The sequence below is a fragment of the Colletes gigas genome, unplaced genomic scaffold (genome assembly GCF_013123115.1).
Source record: "Colletes gigas isolate AHSC1104 unplaced genomic scaffold, ASM1312311v1 Colletes_gigas_Sc00020, whole genome shotgun sequence".
Lineage (NCBI taxonomy): Eukaryota > Metazoa > Arthropoda > Insecta > Hymenoptera > Colletidae > Colletes > Colletes gigas.
In genome coordinates this window covers 1,503,381-1,516,287 of record NW_025106649.1, presented here as the reverse complement: position 1 = coordinate 1,516,287, position 12,907 = coordinate 1,503,381, and the positions used below count along the sequence as shown (strand labels likewise).

The window sequence follows — 12,907 nt, the reverse complement described above, 5'->3', positions numbered from 1 at the left end:
GAAAAATTTGTCCACCTTCCTGAATTTTTTTCTCGAAAATGTGTAAAATTTCGAGGGTATGTGTAATGACCAAAAATGATTGTATTTGACCCCCGCAAACGAAAACAATTTTTCCAGAAAGATTTGAAATTTTTTAATTTTGTCGAGAAATTTAAGTACCCCCTGTCGATTTTTCTTAGAACTTAGTTTTTCATTTTTAGTAATTTTGTTTTACGCCTTATAGAAAAGTTGTCTAATACTTTTTTGTAGGTACCGATGGGCTCTGCTTCAGAAAAAAATTTCAATGAGATACCTTTACTATTTTAGGAGTTATGGCTGTTTGAAAATTGTACCAGTTTTAGGGGGTTTTTCTCACTTTACGGGGTCAAGGAACAACTTTTCGAGTATTGTTAGAATTTCTACATATTCTACACTAAAATACGCGTCGTTTGCCTTTTTAAACATTAAAATCGTCCAATCCGTTCAGAAATTATGATGTTTTAAAGATTTGCATGAAATTTCAGGGAAGCATGTCAACGTATGGTCAGACATTAGATTTTCGGTAAGGAATTTTTTTCTCGAAACTGAGTAGGATTTCGGGGGTATGTCTATTGACCAAAAATGCTTGTAATTGCCCCCTGCAACTAAAAATAATTTTTCCAAGACGATTCTAAATTCTTTTTTTTACACCCAAAACTTTCAACGCTTACTTGAATTTTTTTTCGAAACTGAGCATCATTTCGAGACTATGTGTATTCATCAAAAATGATTCTAACTGAACTACGCAACCAAAAATAATTTTTCTAGAATGATTTGAAATTTTTTAATAACTTTTTAACAAAACCTCAGTCAAGAAATTGATATTCTTGATTTTTGTCTTCTTTTGGCTTCTAGAATCTCCCATTAAAATTTTTCCCAGGGGTGGCCGAACACCCTGTATATGTATCACCTGGCAGACAAAGTGTTAATAAAAAAGAATCATACATAAAATGTAAGTCTGAAAAGAAATGTTTGCTTGTGATAGCCCACCAAATCAAACAATGTTTTCCTCTGAGATTTTTGTTCTAATATGAAAAACAAGATATTTAAAATAAAATTATATGTGACATCTTGTTTTGGCCATTTTATGATGGCTTCAGGAAAAATTATACGTAAATTCTAAACAACGAACAATTTTTCTTAATACTGTTTTTTATTACTGATAAATACTCTGTATCTTTTGAGAAATTTCGAGATCACATAAACAATCTTTTATAATTTCTAATTTATGCTCGATGAATTTTTGTAAATCAATGGGTCTTTTGCCCCTAAATAAATAAATAAATAAATACAATACTGTGAAATGTACGCAACAATTTTACAACCCCCTCTTATAATTCTATAAAAGAAATTTAAATTACATTATTTTCCCTTTAAAAGTCTATTCAGTTTCAAGATTATACAATCCCCGAATTTTCGAAACGATCAATTGTAGGGATAATAAGAATTATTATCCTGTCAGGCCTGCCATTCTTTGATGTACAAATATGCCTAATACGCAGGGTGTGTTTAACCCCTCCTTATTAATATGTAGAAGCAAGTAAAATACTGCTGCGAAACGCGAGGGGAGTGATTTATTTAGTCGACAAAAATTTAATTAATTTCGGCTCTCCTTCCTGGAGCCCTCTTCGGGTACACAAATAACTAAAAAAAATAAAAGGGAGGTATTTACATGAGTATACAAGAATTCTTCATACTTTCAACATACATTCATCCGCATTGCGCTATTTATATTTTTGTACTCGTGAAAATACCTCCCCTTTTTAGCTGTTTATGTACTTGGAGAGGGCTCCGGCAAAGAGGGCCAAAATTAATTAATTTTTTGTTTGACTAAATAAATCACTCTTCGCGCGTTTCCTGCTGCATTTCACTCGTTCTTATATATTAATAAACAGGGATTCGTCTGTCGGGTCCAGACCATATGAAATTACTGCAAATATATGAAACATGAGAGAAAACTTTTATGAAATTTGTCACGCGATTAAAATATTGCAATATATTGAACGAGTATCTTTCTTTATTTGTTGATGTGTGTTGGTAAGGGATGAAAACTATCCTCGAAGTTATTATACTCAGAATCGTAAAATAGGAAATTGTTTTCTACCTCAATTGTAAAAATATCATATTTTCTTTATTTAGTTTATTAATTTTGAGCAAATCGCAATCTACTAGAATTAGTTAAAGACTTAAATAATTAATTTTGAAAATTTCGAAATAGGTAAAAATTTGATAGAATTTCGAATCAGTAGGATGAACAAACCATAATTTTGCAATTGAATACAACTTTCGTATCCTTCATAATACTTCACGATTCACTATGACAGAACTGGTCGTCACGTGACGCAAAGTCCTCAATTCCTCTGTTAATTCCACTATCGAACTACCTAATCACTCGCGATAAAACTCTTTAGTTATCGTTCGGTTGTGAGGCAATAATTGATAACAGATAATTCCGTTGATATACTGCCAAACACGAAATAAAGCATCCTGCAGATATAATTCCATTTTCTGAGGTATTATGTTTCGCCGCAATTGCCCCATTATCACTTTTCATCCGACGTTCATAAGCGTTTCGTGTTTCAGTCTAAAAAGGAGGAGTTCACATTCATCTTTTACCGAAGGTTGACTGCTGACAGTTTCCGTGGACCCATTATTCATATTTGCGAGTCTTTCCAATGTTTTTCGAGTAACAATAAATCGTGGAATAAGTTTAATCAGTTTCAATTACTATTTACGAATCACCAATCGACGATGTAGGCTCCTAAGTCTCTTAAATCATGGTTATATTATATTCTAGTCTGCTCAAAATTTTTGAAATCAATATTCCTAACAAACTGGCTGCCAGAATTCACATTTTTTATACTGTGGATCCACAACAAACCCTTATTTTTCAGAATTAAAGAATACGAAATATTAACATATGGCAAAATATTCAGCTGTTCGTGACAAAATTGTAAATTTTATGCATTTGTGACGTAAGAAACGATTGTATTTATTTACTCAAACTTATTCATTATATTATAAAGTAAATGTAACTCGTGTGTCATGAATTTTACTAAAATGTTAACAATTAAAAATTTTTTTATTATTTTGTTCATTAATTCCATTCCAACCTTTCTGTAATTTTTTTTACCAGACCTTCAACATTTGTTTCTTACTTATCACATATTTATGAAAATAGTAAAGTAGTAGCTCAAAATAAATGTAACAAAGGAAGATAACAAGGTTGCTTTAGAAAATTGTACACATATAAAAAATAATGTCGATCGTATTTAAAAGATATACACTTATACAAAATAATATATATTAATATATAAAATTTTTTTTCCATATCAAGTCATCCTATTAATCGAGTAAATTTTTCTTTTCGAGAAAGGTCAAACGAAACAATTTATATACAATGAAGAAAAATAAAAAGCTAGTAAAACGATGTGACGAGTGCATAAATGTAGCAAAAAATTATATCGAAGAATTACATACAACATATTTCAGAAAATCGTCTTGTTACTTACGGAACGAGGCTCGTACGTTAATCTTCTGGTAGCAATTAGCGAGAATTTCGCGTTTAATTTCGCGTTAGTTTTGCGTAATGACGTATTTCTTCGGCGATAATGCACTCCGCCCTCGACAGGATGGTAATACGTAAGTTTTAATTTAGTTTAATGTTCGCGTCCCGTAGACTGAACACCATCAGCGAAACCTGCTCGGCGGTAACGCCGCTGCGACGAGGAATCAATTAAATGTCTTTATGCCGGTGTGTACGCGGCGTATTGACACTCAAACTTTCCGAAACATCGCGTGACGTCGCCGAGCAAAGTTTTGCAACAACTGCTCGCGACGTCGCCGCGTCTCTATAATGCGCGGTAAATAGTTCCGGAAGTTTGGCCACTTTTCGAAACCGTCGCGGCGGCCAAAAGTTCACGGGGGTCCGTCCGTATTCGTTAATTACTCTCTTCGAGAACTCGAACCGCCGTCTTAAATCGCCCCGTAATGGCGGGCGATAGCGGCCCCGGACAATTTCATTTTAGCTCCGGAGTTTTTAATTACGCCGGAAATGGATCACTCGAAACGAAGAAACAAAATCTACAAACTTATTCCGGATGCGTCCCACTTTCGATTTCTCCCGGAACATTCGTGGGTTTCCGTCTAATTAATTACCAGCCGATCAAAAGTTGAAAAACGATCGAATTTAGAAATTTATTTATTTTTAATATTAATTTCATTCTTTGTTGTTTTCTTTTTCCATTTCATTGAACCTTGACACTAACAATAAAAAGAATTTACTTTTAATTAAATATTGTTGTTGAGAATATTCTGAATAAATTTTCTATTGTAAATGTAATTGTTGGATGGTATTTAATAATTGCGCGAAAGTCCTTTGAGGTAAACACATATATATGTATATATTATAAGAAAAAAGGAAAGAGATAAATTTAATCATACAAAACAATATAAGTTTAACGCTGAACGCAATAACACGTGTTTTCATTATATCTGTAACCGCACACACGTCTGTTTCGCACGAGGATCTATACGGAAGTGAGATCTATGGATCGCTATCTGTAAACGATTATCTTCCGTGGTGGCGCCACAATCTATTCGCGGGAAGAGCAAACTCCTTCAGTAATTTAAAATGAACATTGTTCCGAATTAACTATGAAAAATATTATTAAAACAGAGAAATCAAATTTTCTAACACTTTAGTCACTTCAATTTTAAAACAATATATTCCATCGACCAGAAAAGAAATCTACAAACTTATTCCGGATGCATTCCACTTTCAATTTCTCCGTAACATTCGTGGCTTTCCATATAATTAATTACCAAACGATCAAATTTAGAAATTTAAATGCTAGAAAATGAACCATAGATGAAACTAGAAACGATAAAATATTGTCACGTATATAAAAATTATTTTTACTATTAATTCCATTCTTTGTTATTTTCATTCCCATTTCATTGAACCTTGACACTCTGATATTAAAAAGAATTTATTTTTAATTAAATAAATTTTCTAATATTCTGAATGTTCGATTTCTTTGGAACATTCGTGAGTTTCCAATTAATTACAAACGCTTTTCGACACTTTTATTACTTTAGGTTATTTAGAATCATCGATTGAAATATTGAATTTGTCGAAATAAAAGAATCTACGAATTAATGGGAAAGCATTTGATCGTTGTAAATTTAAAGTACTAAAAATTGAAAGCCTGACTTTTTTTTAATAGTTTCAAGGTAAACGTTAAGTTCAGAGGGCTTTCGAAGGAATTGAATTTGTAATTTCAAGATTGCGTATCGTTTTCTCGTAGCGTGCACGTCAAATTTCCCCAGTCGCTGTGTAATGTTTTGGATGACATTTTGTAGGTATATTGCGTTGCAACGCGTTTAACAGCGCCCGGGAGTTTACTGAATAGAGAGCAGGAGGACGCGCGTAGAACATTGAGTGCGCTGATAGAGAGAAAATGTTGAATCGGAGGAAACGTAACGAGCAAAACGATGTTTGAGAGCGAAACGTAAAAGATGAACGACGCGGTGTTTTCAGCCGAGTGTGATAGAACGCGAGTTTTCGCTTTATTTTTGTATCGTTTCGACTTCTAATTTGGTTTCTATACAAGCCAGAAATAAACGTTCCATCGATACACACAAGTAAACTTTGTCTCGTCGATATATTTTATCTTGTACGAGAAACAAATTATAATTAAAAGGCTATCTGAATATTGAATATTCGTTGATAATACATCTCTTTGATATAACAACGATATTATTGACAATTTTATAAGTATTGATATTTACTTTAATTACATATTTCTAATAGTGATGGCGTCGTCGGTCACCGGTGACCCCCATGTCATTCAACGTGTTAATAAGTTAGTAACGTAAGAGATGCATCAAAACGATCAAATTTAGAAATTTAAATGCTAGAAAATTAACCAGACATGAAACTAGAAATGAACAAATATTGTCTTTGTATATAAAAATTACTTTCACTATTAATTCCATTCTTTGTTGTTTGCTTTCCCATTTCATTGAACCTTAACACTGTGATATTAAAAAGAATTTATTTTTAATTAAATAAATTCTCTATTGTACATAAATTTAAAGTGAACATTGAATTAACTTCGAAAAATATTGTTTAAACAGAGATATCAAATTTTCTACAATTTTAGTTACTTCAATTAAAACATTATATTCCATGGAGCAGTTTCAAATTTTGATAGTGTTTAACTAACAACCGACCGCTTTAGCCGATATTTGAACAACGGTATGATTTATCGGACTTGAAGTTTTGCACTTGTTGGACAAGAAGTCTTCATTATATCGAATCGGCTGAGAGTTCAAGAGGCGGGCGTAACGAGGTCATTTTGGACAAGTTTCTTGGTCTAACAATAAGACAGCTTGTCAAACTTGGACATGTTCCCAATGAGTTTTCCAAGTCTCACTTCACTGCGTTGTAGCAAATTCGTGCCCGCAAAGCTTGTACAAACACCCGACTTTGGTACTTGTAATCGATCATGGACCAAACGTTGTAATATTTATTAAAACTATACAAATACTCTACTTGAGTAACTAAATCTTGTCATTAGAAAACACCTGCTGCATCATTGTATTCATTTTCTGACATATTTCGTAATACCATTTTTCAAATGAATTAATGAATAAAGGTTGACGAAAGTACATTGCTGTGCATGATGTAGAAAAAAAATTAAAGTCGAGATAAGTATGTCGAGATAAGTATATCGGTACTGTTGCCAGGATTCTTCAATTTTTTCTCAACTCTCTGCCTCTAGCGCACCCCTACATCTCTTATTATGACTTTAATCAAAGATTCTATGTATATAAATATGCATGGAATCTCGTATGCATGAAATTTACATTTAGAAAATCGAATATGAATATTACTCAAGAAACTCGAGCTTCTTTCAACAAGTCTGATTAATTCAGAATCAATTTGGAATTAACGATACTGGCAATTATTAATTCATAACCCCCGGATGATCGACTCTGAATCATTAATGATTCATACTTATATACTTCGGAAATATATAGGGTGTTCGGCCACCCCTGGGAAAAATTGTAATGGGAGATTCTAGAGGCCAAAATAAGACGAAAATCAAGAATACTAATTTGTCGATGGAGGCTTCGTTAAAAAGTTATTAACGTTTAAAGTTTCGCTCGTACTGAATTTTTTTCTCGAAAATGGGTAGGATTTCGGGGGTATGTCTATTTACCAAAAATTATTGTAATTGACGCGTGCAACAAAAAATAATTTTTTTAGAACGATTTGAAATGTCTTAATTTTGTCGAAAAATTTCTCCAGTTATTAAATTTTTTTCTCGAAACTGGTTAGGATTTCGAGGGTATGTTTATTCACCAACAATGATTATAATTGACCCCACTAGATAAAAATAATTTTTCCAGAACGATTTGAAATTTTTTGTTTTAGTCGAAAAATTCGGGCACCTATCCCCTGTCGATGTTTCTTAAAAATTCGTTTTTCATTTTTAATCAATTTGATTGGCGCTGTACAGAAAAGTTGTTTAATACTTTTTTGAAAGTATCCATGAGCTCTACTTCCAGACTAAATTTTATTGAAATATATTCACTATTCTAGGAGTTACGAACATTTGAAAATTGGATCACTTTTATGGGGTTTTTCTCGCTTTACGGGGTTAAGGAACAACTTTTCGAATATTGTTAGAATTTCTACATATTCTACACTAAAATACGTGTCGTTTGCCTTTTGAAACATCAAAATCGTCCAATCTGTTCAGAAGTTATGATTTTTTAAAGATTCACATGAAATTTCAGGAAAGCATGTCAACGTATGATCAGACACTAGATTTTCGATAAGGAATTTTTTTCTCGAAAATGCGTAGGATTTCGGGGGTATGTATAATGACCAAAAATGATTGTACTTGACCCCCGCAAACGAAAATAATTTTTTCAAGACGTTTCGAAATTTTTTTTTTCACCGAAAAATTTAAGCACCTACTCTGTCGATTTTTCTTAAAAATGTGTTTTTCATTTTTAATTAATTTGGTTGATGGTGTACGGAAAAGTTGCTTAATACTTTTTTGAAGATACCCATGAGCTCTACTCCAGAAAAAAGTTTCATTGAAATATATTCACTATTGTAGGAGTTACGGACGTTTGAAAATTGGACCACTTTTATGGGGGTTTTCTCGCTTTACGGGGTTAAGAAACAACTTTTCGAATATTATTAGAATTTCTACATATTCTACACTAAAATACGCGTCGTTTGCCTTTTTAAACATTAAAATCGTCCAATCTATTCAGAAGCTATGATGTTTTAAAGATTCACATGAAATTTCAGGGAAATATATCAAGGTATAGTCAGACATTGCATTTTCGGTAATGAATTTTTTTCCCCAAACTGCGTAGGATTTCGGGGGTACGTCTATTCACCAAAAATGACCGTAATTGACCCTCGCAATCAAAAATAATTTTTTTAGAACGATTTGAAATTTTTTAATTTCGTCGAAAAATGTCAGCACCTACCCCCCATCGACTTTTCTTAAAAATTTGTTTTTCATTTTTAGTAAACACAACCATAGGTAATCTAGTGATACAATTTATTGATAAAAAATGAAATATATAAAATTTCTACGTTCTATTCGTCAACCGTTTAGTACCGACGTCAGTCTTGATTGCATGCAACTGTGACTTCTTTGTTTGTCTGAAATATAATCCGTAACATTTACCGAAGGATAGTCGGGGTAAATATGCCGGACAATCGGAACTCTACTGTATTAAGATTCGAACAGTGAGCTGCCCAAGGGAGAAATATAGTTCTCGAACTTAAGAAACGTGCATGATACGAACGATGAACAGATTTATAGTAGTCTTGCACTCTATATGTTGTTGCTCCTCGAGCAATAAAACTCGGGCTGACAATCTGCTGCAGCCCCTAACAAATGGTAACAGATAACGGATACGAAAAGGGTCACACCGTCGTGAACGATAAGGCGAAACGACAGTGACGGATAGGCTTCCGCGCAGCTCCGCGAGGTTTCCGCGAGTGCAATTCCATCGGCAATGGACTCCCGAAGCCGCTATCATGCACGGTCCAGAGCAATTCCAATAGGCGATCCATTATCTTAAGCGGCGTCAGCCCAATCGATTCGCCCCGTTGCTTTTTCCGACCGCGTTCCCCGTATCTCGAAAATGCCACCCCCCTCGCCGACCACCGCAACCCTTCATTTTCGCGAGACGTTAAATTTTTCAGAACGGCTCGCGGAGATACTAAACAACATTCGTTTACGAATATTGCACTTTCCATGCAAATTTCCCCCTCGCTATCGTTAGCTCGATTTGTCGATATTACGATTAATCGGCGTTAGAAGAGATCGCCAGTTTCGTGCGCCGTTCGACGACGCTCTTTTCTATTTTTGTTCGTTTTCGAGATAAAATGGCTGTCGTTTTCAGCGGCGACTGATATACCGCCGGTATATTGGAAATGCAGAGGTAATGGAAATCGCGTAATATAAATTCTCTGTGGTTATTTATACTGAAATTTAGGATGAAACTATTCAATCGCAACGCGAATGCAAATTCGCAGAATAGAAAGTGTTTTTCTTTCACGACGGTCAGAGAATGAGTTATTATTTTATACACAATTTGCTGTAGATTTTGTGACTCGAAATAAGACGAAAGTCGAAAGTAACGACATTGAAATTAAATCTGAATATCTGTACACATCTACTTAATTTGAAACTTTAGTGTCCGAATCAGGATTTCGAGTTTTTCTTTGTATTCTATCGAAAAAGAATTTTAAATAAAAATTCAAAAAATGCAAAAAAAAATTCAAATGCAAAAAATATTTGTGCATAGTTGCTTTGTGGAAACTTCTTTGAAAATAAACGAAATATATTCAATATTTTGTTCAGCTCGCAAAGAGCTAATTTTGTTATAACTTGTTAACAAAGCATTTCTGGATTTTTTGTTATATAACATTTTAGTCTTAGTTTTACTTGTAGAACACACTGCTGAAGCTTGTACAGAAAAATTCAGAACCTCTATAAATTATACGAGACGTAAACCTTTGAGATTCGGACAGAAGTTTTAGAAATTGCTGTTCCAGATTCGCGCAAAGATCATCTTCTATTCGATCTTCGTACGGAAACTGATAAGCTCTTACTTAAGAATTCGCTCGAAAGCCAGAAATGCATCCATTGACTCACGATTCTGATTTCATCGGCTTATTGTTCTGTATGCCGCTGTAATGGGATGAAATTCTAGCCGCTGAAAAGCCCGAATTCCCTTTCTCTGACCGAATTACACCAGAAACGAATCCCACTTTCACGCCTTGCCGGCTTGTCCGTCTGTTTCGGAAACAGAGAGCGCGTGCTTATTATGTGCAGGTTTATGCAAACAGGCGAATAAGGAACTAAAGTGGACTATAGCCAAGTGCCATGGCGGGGATAACAATAGCCCTCAACTGACAATTGATTTTGGTGCCACAATAGGTAACCTGAAAGGTCTCTGAAAGTGGTTTCCAAACATTTCGAAAGCCGTTGAAAAGGAGAGAACCTCTTTGAAATTTTACAAACTAATTTTTTGATTTACAAGAGAAACTAAAATCGATCTTTCACGATCCATTACGCGAGATACCGTCGTTCTAGGAATATTTATATACTTATAAAAGGGGAATTACTGTCTTCGATTTTTGTGATTGTTTTCGCACGCTTCGCGAACAACCGATGTCTCAGAGTCGTCGAAGATTGTAAATCTTCGATTCTAGGTTTTAGAATTCGCGAATCCGTACGTCTCTAATCGTGTTACCGGGTAGAGATAGTAAGTTGAAAATCTACGAGATGTGTTTGACTGCACGATTGATTCAAGAGTGTTTGATGTTTCCTCCTCAGCTCAAACCCCCTCCGACACACGATTTTGAGGATGTTCACTGATTTTTACGTTGACCTTGTGGATCGATTGATTGGCCATCGACTTGGGGAAGGAGGATCCAGTTTCCTGTCCCTTTTGGGCGAAAAACTCCTCCCTCACACCCGAACGTGGTGAAGGAGGAGTCCCAGGTCACCCTGGACGAGGGTGACCGCCGTGTCCTCCCCAAGTCGAGGGCAGCGTTAATTTTGTCGAGGAAAAAACGGGACTCCGGATTAGGATACGCTGAGTTTCCGCGCGTGTTTTGCAGCTGTTTCATGGCTATATTGTTCCATGAGTTGGCAATGGTCGTTGACCGGACCACCCGCGGAACAATATAGCTCTTCGCTGGTCAACTCGGGTCTAGTGCTTTCGTTCGACGAGGCACTTTGATTACTTTACGATGACATTTGCCAGATGCGGAATATTCGAAGACTTTTTCGACCAAATCACGGTTCCGCATCTGGCACCATAAAGAGCGGAAAACCCGAGTTGACCGGGCGGAACAGTGATACTTTCTTAACTGACTCTTCTTAACTCTTCTCGACTCTTTCTTAACTTCTCTTCCCGTGCCATTTACCTCGACGAAATTCGGGTCCAAACTGTAGGCGTCAACGGCGCGGTGAACAGACCAAACTGATGTCACACTGCTTTGTAACAGAGATTATAAGAATCGTGACCGACTCTTGTGGCGTACCAATAGGAACTTAAACTCGATCACGATCGTGATTTGCTGTCCGCGAGCCTGGCTCGTGATGTTTACGTTTGGGCCGACTTTCTGTTCGCGAGTCTGGTTCGCGTTTACAGTAAAAACTCGATAAATATCCTCAAGAGCTGTTCCGTAAATGATACATTTTTATCCCCATCACTAGGGGGATCCCTCTTGAACCAGTGAGGTAAAGTGTAACCGAAGACGTAGCGGCTTTCTTTAACCCTTTGCACTCCTATGTCGAGTGTGATTCGACATCAATTTTTATCTTAGGAGCTCCTTCGTCAAGTCCCACTCGACATTTTTTCAAGTCCAAACCAAAGAGATATCGTACACTTGAAAATTACAAAATACAACAACAGTGTAAATAAAACAGATATTTTAACAGGTAAATTTCAAATAAAACACTTAAAGGCGTTGGGAGCTACTGGTAACAAAATTGAAATATAATTCGGAATGCAAAGGGTTAAAAATCTTTATTGCCTTCGTCATCTTCGTTTAAATACCCCTATCAGTGTGAAGTGTGACCACACTATTGTACAAGAAGAAAGTTTTTTATTTTTTACCCTTTTTTAATAAAAATTTTACTATCATATGGGGAAGATTTTTCTAATTAAAATGAGACTAAACACGATATAAATCGGTCAATATTTGTTAGCATAATGTTGAATTAAATATTGAACTTGAGAGTCTTTCTCTCTTTGTTTATCCTTCTTGTGTTGTCCTTTTCTATCTTCGAAAACATCAAAGAACGACGGATCGAGGTGTTCGGTACATTTATCGAATAGAAAGTAGCTATTTTCAAACGGAACGCTTCGTTAGCTACCTTTGTTCGATAAATGTACTATCCACTGACCTTGCGAAGATACCAGTACGTACATACATGTTTTGGAGCTGCTATTAAATACCTTTCCCTAACTCCACGGAGACATTTCACTCGAAATTGAACACGTTTTGGTATACAATTTCAGATTTTGTGCAAACTGAAATATTTTCAGAAATGTAATGTGTAGACTGCGGATCTTTATGCAAATTCACATTTTTATTAATAGAATTAATGAAACGGAAGCTTCGCAGAGGGCCGTCTCAACCCCTAAATATAATAATTCGTATCTTACTTTAAGTATTTCTTATATTTTTGCATATTAAATGCATTCTGTAGTTTTTTGAGGATTGAAATTTCCCATAAATGCATAAACATCCGCAGTCTAGTAATGTGTAACGGATACTTAAACTGTTGCAATAAATCTGGTTCCCAGTCCCTCTTTCTTCTTTAGC

At 35.1% G+C, this 12,907-nt stretch overlaps 1 protein-coding gene across 1 annotated transcript in view; it reads left to right on the top strand.

Moving 5' to 3' along the window:
• The window catches only part of LOC122400885 (TWiK family of potassium channels protein 9-like), a 119,868-nt gene that overhangs the window by 101,678 nt on the left and 5,283 nt on the right, over positions 1-12,907 (top strand). The window lies entirely within an intron of this gene.